A 7,627-nucleotide genomic window follows, 5' to 3' on the forward strand; every position below is an offset into this window, starting at 1 on the left:
GCACTTGCCCAAAATGGCACAGTAGTTAGCACTGGTGGCAGGATCCAAACTCAGATCTGCCTGGCTGCAAAAATAGCTATTGTCTAGAAGGCATTTCCTGCCTCTTCGAGCCATGCTCCTGGATTCCCTCCTGTCATCCTCACCTCAATCCTCTGAGAGAGGTACTGTTATGATCCCCATTTTACAGATGAAGAAACTGAGGCACAGAGAGGGGTTGTGATGCGTGCAAGGTCACACAGCTAGTCAATGAAGGTGCGAGGATTTTAACTGAGTCCGACTGGTGCTAGAAGCGAGCCACGAGCAGCATTTCTTCCTAAGCTATGAAGAGGCATGCAGGGCTCCAGACTAGGACAGAGCAATAACCACTAAGCAAACCATCAACTGCGTGCCAGGCCCTGGGCTAGGCTTCTCTTCCAGCTAGGCTAATAACTCTTCACCGCAATCTGTGAGATCCCAGCCTCACTCTGAGGGCCTCAAGACCCCCTCCCATACTCACACAAAATCAGGGACTGCTTTTCCCCTTGATCTCGGGAAAAGTTGGAATTAATAAGCCACAAGCATTAAGCAAGCTACCCTGGGATCTCTACTCCTTCCTCAGATGATAAATTATCCATATTGCAATAAAGGAAGGGAATAGGAAGTACATGCAGCATTTCTGGAAGCCCTGCTTTGTCCCACAGCTGAGCCCCTTTGCAATGCCAAGTGAAGAGCAGACAGGAACTGCCACAAAGCCCTGCCCTCCCAGAAGATCATGGAGTTAGGATTGGACACTGCTGCAGCCCATCACTGCTGCTCCAGGAGAGGTTATAAAAAGTCCCTAAGCTCCTCCCACTTGGCAAGAGTTGCTCTGTTAAAGCCACAAAACTTGGCTTGTGGACTTGATCAAACCATTCTCCATGAGCCAATGAGACCAAGGGGACTCTACAAGCTTGGGGCTCCTGGGAGGCCTGGCCTATCCCTTCCTGACTTCATTTCCAAACCTGTTTCTGTTCCTTTATAAGCCTTGCTGAGGCCTGACATCATAGAAGGGTGACACAGTGCAGTGGTTAAGAACTTTGGCTCCACAGGCCCATAGCCTGGGTTCTTCTGACTGGGTAGGCAGAGCAACAGAAGAAGTTCTCCTTTGTCTAAGAGTAGCAAGGCCAGAGGAACTGGAGATCAGAAAAGCAGGGACCAGACCATAGCCTTAGGGCCTATGCTGGGGGGTCTGCATTTGAACATGCACAGAAGCCACTTGACGATTTCACACCATACTAAATGATAGCCATTCATAACATTGTGATTTGGTGAAACCAGTACAGGTGCAGAGCCAGCTCTCAAAGAGAGGGATAAAACACACTGGTGGCAAGTGGAATAATTGTACGTGGTCTATGCGTGAACATTTCTCGTTTTTATGATGATAATTCATTTTAATGTGCATTATAAAAATATACACAACTAGCCCATGAATTCCATGATTTTCCATTTATAGGAGTAATATAAAGTCTCATTTTAAAAGAGATGGGATTTAAATAAAAAAGGCAGTAAGTCGACTTAACACATTAAGAAAGCCACAGCCCAGCCATAAAAAAACGATGAGTTCGTGTCCTTTGTAGGTACATGGGTGAAACTGGAAACCATCATTCTCAGCAAACTGACACAAGAACAGAAAATCAAACACCGCATGTTCTCACTCATAGGCGGGTGTTGAACAATGAGAACACATGGACACAGGGAGGGGAGCACTACACACTGGGGTCTGTTGGGGGGAAATGGGGGAGGGACAGCAGGGGGTGGGGAGTTGGGGAGAGATGGCATGGGGAGAAATGCCAGATATAGGTGAAGGGGAGGAAGGCAGCAAATCACACTGCCATGTGTGTACCTATGCAACAATCTTGCATGTTCTTCACATGTACCCCAAAACCTGAAATGCAATTAAAAATAATAATTAAAAAAAATAAAGCTTGTTAAAAAGAAAAAAAGAAAGAAAGCCACAGCCTAGGAGGGCACAGACATGGCAGACAGCCCTGGAGGTGGAGTGGGGGGCATCAGCTTGGGAATCCTGGGGCATGGGGAATCCCAACTCCTCACTTAGTAGCTGTGTGATCTCAGACAAAGCACTTGATCTCTCTGAGCTGTTGTTTCCACCTCGGCAAAATGGCCGGGGGGAGTGTTGGGAGGAACAGAAGCTGGCCTGGCAGGGCTGCGGTAAATGTGAAATGAGGTCACGTGGACGCATCTGTTTGTTATCTCCCTTCCAGCCCCTCCCTGCTCCCCAATCTCACCCATACTCAAGCTGCCAGGAAGAGGCAGAGCTGGGATTGAAACCCTGATCTGTCTGATTCTGAGTCCTGGACCCATGACAAGTGGCATCCCCTTGGGCACTGCCTCCCTGGCAGAAACAGGAATTCTGCTGCAGTCATTTGTCCCTCACCAGGTCACCCTCAGCACACGCTGGTCCCTTGGCAGAGGCCTCAGTCACTCCCTGTGGAATACAAGCCTGAATCACTTTATTTTCATTCCCACCAAACCCCCTATGGAGAGGATGGCTGTCATCCCAAAGGTCAGACCCTTTGGCCAAAGCCACTGTGATAGGCAGGATAATCCTCCTCACGCCCCAAAAATTATCCACCCTAATCCCTGGAACCTGAGTGTACATACGTGGCCTTACATGGCAAAGGAACTTCATAGGTGCCATGAAATTCAGGATCTTGAGATGGGGAGACTATCCTGGATTATCTAGAGGCCCTGAGGTCATCAAATGGGCCCCCATAACTGAAGGAAGATCAGAGTCTGAGAGAGACTGGAAGATGCCACACTCCCGGCTCTGCAGATGGAAGAAGGACCACGAGCCAACGAGTGCAGGTGGCGCCCGGAAACTGGAAAAGGCACAGGGATGGCTTCTCCTCTAGAGAAAAGGAATCACTTTGATTTTAGCTCAGTGAAACCCATTTCTGACTTCTGGCCTCCAGAGCCATAAGATGATAAATGTGTGTTGCTGTAGTCACTATGTTTCTGGTCTTTTATTAGAGCAGCCACGGGGTACAGCTGCTCGGTGGAGGCCACAGCAGAGCCTGGGCCCCCTGTCGCTGGAGCCCAACATACTCCACTGAGACCACAGTCCCCATCTGCACAAATGCAGCCCTTGCTTCCTTGCTGTGTGACCCTGGCCAAGTCGTGAACGTCCCTGAGCCTCAGTTTCCTCCTGCACAAGGTGGGGATCATGATAATGCCCATCTCGTTGTCTGTACGTGCAGGTGGTAACACCACGTAAGTTCACTATTTATACCCTGCTCTTTTCCGTTACAGACGATACATTTTGAGCTTCTGCAGATTGCTTTTCATACTCTCTTTGCTGAGTGGCGGAACTCTTGAAAACTTCAGACCCTCTGAACTCATCAAGATAAGGACAAAGAAAACGTTCCATGCTTCCGCAGCCACGGCAGGGCAGATACAAATCTACTTACAAAACTGCCCTTGTCAATGTCATTTCTGGCCAAGAAGTCTTCTAAGACCCTCTTGATGGTTCCCAGCTCCTAGAGAGTCGTCTTTAATCCTGCAAAGTTCTGTAATTCTGGCTGGTTATCCTGCTTAATAATTTGTTGTCATGGTATATTAATATTTAAACAGACAACTCTGTTTCCTCAAAGGCAGAATTACTTGTAAGCTTTCTTTGTTAAGTCAAAAGAACATCAGTGGAACTTCCCTCTTCACCCACATGCCTGGAGGTAAAAATAAAACCCACGACCCTGCCAGCTTTCATATTTAAACAAAGAGTTTGGGAGTCTTGTGTCCTTTCCATTAACCTAGATGAAGCACTTAGGAGGGGCTGGGTCATGATAGATTGCACGGTGGGAGGTATTTTGATCAGGATTATCACTATGATTCCTCCTGTCCCTTAAACCCTCTCTCAGCTGAGTCTCCCCAGCCCTAGCCAGCAGAGGAAAGCAGCAGAGAGGCACTGATCAGCTCCCATAGACCCGAGGAGGCAGTGGTCTGCTGCAAGACACACAGCTGGTCCAGAGCAGAGCCAAGACACAGGTCCTCTTTGGGGACAGCTGCATGGGAGGCATGTGAGTGGTGGTAGCCAAGGTAGCTCCAGGGATCTCTTCTCTCGAGGGGCTTCTGGGTGCCCCCTGCAGCTTGCCCAGGCTGATGGTCAGTTTCCTGCCAGACCACTGGCCTGTGACTCCCTCCCGGCTGTGAGCCCCATCTCACTTCTACCTTGGAGGTTTGGGGCTAGAACCCCAAGGCCGAAGACCTGAAAAATGTAAGAAGCTGCCCAGCATTCTCTCCTGTCTCCTGCCCTGAACCCAGCACTGTCACCAGGGCCAGGGCCTGCACATGAAACCCACAGGGTCCCTCCGCTACTCCCCTGCCTCTGAAAGGGGTCTAGGCTTCGAGGTCAGCCTGGAGGTTCAGCCTGGCAAGGTCAGCCTGGCAAGGTCAGCCTGGCAAGGACAGCCTGACAAGGTCAGCCTGGCAAGGTCAGCCTGGCAAGGACAGCCTGACAAGGACAGCCTGGCAAGGTCAGCCTGGCAAGGTCAGCCTGGCAAGGACAGCCTGACAAGGACAGCCTGGCAAGGTCAGCCTGGCAAGGTCAGCCTGGCAAGGACAGCCCACAGGCCTGGGGCCTGGGAACTACCAGACCTTCCAATGACCAGCTGCTCAGTCCAGTGGGCAGGCAGGGGACCCTGAGTGTCTGCCAGACACTCCAAGGAGGCCTCCCTCAGCCAGGCAGTCCAGATCCAGAGGTCCCTGACTGCACCCAGGGGCACCATGACACCATAGCCTAGTCTATTGCTGCCACAGGCTCTGCAGGCAGGAGGCTCCAAGGAGATGGGACCAGCAGGCAGAAGGGGCACTGGCTGCGAAGCCTACACACCCGAGCCAGCACCCTCCAGCTGAATATCAGCTCTGGGCACACCCCAGGACGGAACATTTCAGATCGCGGATGCAGACAGAGCTGTCCATGGGAGGATGGGAAAGCCAGCTCCCTCCTGGCTCCGGTCTCCACCCAGCCTCTGCCTCACTCCAAGCTGTAGAGGGGGATTGTCATAGAGCATCCACAGCTGTGAGGACTAGGTAATTCTCTCCTAAGCAGCAGCCTCTGCCAGAGTCCCCTCCTCCCTGCTGCTGACTCCATCCTCAGGAAAGACCTCAGAGACCCAGGCACCTTAAGAAGTTGGTGGCTAGAATAGCATGTCTGTCATTAAAGTAAGCGTTATCTCTCCTTAGGGCATTCCCCCGGATAGGGAATTTTTATTTTAAAAAATAAAACAACCACCACCAAACAACAGTGATAGGCCCCACTGGGGCCAGGCTCTAGATGGTTAAAAAAAAAAAAAAAAAGAAGAAGAAGAAGCAAGGTAGAGAACTACTACATATGGTTCAGCCAATGTGCTATTTAGTAGCTTCTAGGAAAGCTGCAACTTTGCTATTTTGAAAGGGACAGACCTCATAAGCACATGTCTTCTACCTATTGTCCAAACTCCCTTCTACCTTCTGGAAATGCAGGTGCAATGCCTGGAGGCACAGCAGCCATTTGAGGAGCATGAGAACAAAACCATACCCTAAGGTGGAGAGGAGAGAGAGGAAGAGCCAGGATCCCAGATGGCATCAGGAAGCCTCTGCACCACTCCTGAACCTGATGTCTCTGGACATCTTATAATGTGAAAATAAAAGAGTCCTGCCCAGGCCTTCTGACTTCATCCCTGCAACAGGAACCTTGTTTAGGTTCTCAGGAAGAACAGTGAACAAGGTAGACAAGGTCCCTGGTCTCATGGAGGGAACATTCTAGTGGGGAAGGCAGTGAACAAGGACACATGTGAACAAGAGCATCTCAGCAAGTGACAGCTCTCCATCACGTCCCCCTGCTACCTTCCTAGCCTGGCTTCTGGTCTTGATTGGAGCACAGCGTTGCTGTGGGGCTTCAGGATAGCCACTTCCCGACTCTAACCTCTGTTCTCCTGTCTGTAGCATTAAGGAGTCGAAAGCCATGCTGTCGGAGTCCTGGCCCCCCTCAGCCAGGCCCCAGCATCAGGCAGGTTACTCCAAGCAGCTGCACCGAGGCTGGGCCCCCTCCAATGTCGCTGCCCTCGAATTCCTTGGCACTGGTAAACAGCTGGGCGGCCCTGGTCAGCCAGCCAGGCCTCCTGACTGCACCCCTCTCAGGGACACCCATAAATCTTCAGCCGGCTGCAGGCTGAAGAGCCTGATTGTGACTCAGGTTTCTCCTGCCAATGCTGAGCACAGGGCAGCCGGAAGGGCCAGGCCATGAGGGGACCATCCCTGCTGTTCTGGGGCCACCATCACTACTCTGGGGACCCCAGCTGTGGCTACTCCATGCCCAGATCAGCCACTGAGTCTCAGCAGCCCTGCGTGGCATGCACGCATGCACACACACACACACACACACACACACACACGTACCGATCATGCACACCATACATCTCAAACTGACCCCTCTGGATGTCGGCCCCTCCAGCCTCCCCATTGCCCAGCCAGAGACCGCAGCAGAGCCTCCTCTCTCTCCTCAGCCTCACTTCCACCTCCTCCCAGCCAGCAAGCCCTGTGGATTCCACTTCCCTCTCACCTCCCAAATCTTTCTGCCTTCCTCCACCCCGACCCCGACTGCCCAGTCCAACCCCCCACCCCACCTCACACCTGAGACTTCACTGTGGCGAAAGGCAGGGAGCAGAAGGAGAGGCCTGACCTGAACCAACCAGGCTGCAGGGGCTGCTGCCTGGGCCAGCCACACTGCTCCACCCAGCAGGGAAGGGGTTTCTTTGGCCCAGAGGCTTGGAGGGCTGGGATCTATCAGACCTGGGGCTCCGGGCCTCTGTCCTCTAACAAGTGGCCAAAGAGCAGGAGGTCTAGGCCACCAGCAAATTCAGAATATAGATATATATATAATTGTTTTCTTTGTTCTGAGTCAGGGTCCTGCGCTACAGTCACAGCTCACTGCAGCCTCAGCCTCCCAGGCTTAAGCAATCCTCCCTCTTTAGCCTCCCAAGTAGCTGAAACCACAGGCATGTACCACCATGCCCAGCTAATATGTTTCTCTTTTGTAGAAAAGGGGTCTCACCATGCCTGGGTAATTTTTTTATATTTTTGTAGAAATGGGGGTCTCACTTTGTTGACCAGGCTGGTCTCAAACTCCTGAGCTGAGACGTTCTCCCACCTCAGCCTCCTGAGGTTCTGGGATTACAGGCATGAGCCACCACACCTAGCTATATATGTTCTTGAACAATTAAAACCTTTTGACAAATGAGGAGACCAGCTAGGCCATGCATGCGACTGACAGGTCTCACTGACCGCAGAGCGGCTCTGCCGAGGTGCCTGGAGCCTCCCTCCCCCCGTGCTTGTGGGGATGCCCCCGCTGGGATACATTGTGAAGACCCTGTGGCCCTGCACACACCGGCCTTGTCATCAGGGAACTTGGGTCTGATCTGGCCTCCTCCAGGAGACAGTGTGAATACGCTCCTCTGCCAGGCAACCGCAGCATTCAGTTACGCAAGCAACATCAGGTATGTCTCGAGTGCCTGCTATGTGCCAGGCACTGTGCTAGGCCCTAGAGCAGTGACCAAGACAGCCCTGCTGCAGAGGCTGCCATCCACACAGGGTGCCCGCCGGATCCCCTGAGGCC

Source organism: Saimiri boliviensis, chromosome 11, assembly GCF_048565385.1.
Source record: "Saimiri boliviensis isolate mSaiBol1 chromosome 11, mSaiBol1.pri, whole genome shotgun sequence".
Lineage (NCBI taxonomy): Eukaryota > Metazoa > Chordata > Mammalia > Primates > Cebidae > Saimiri > Saimiri boliviensis.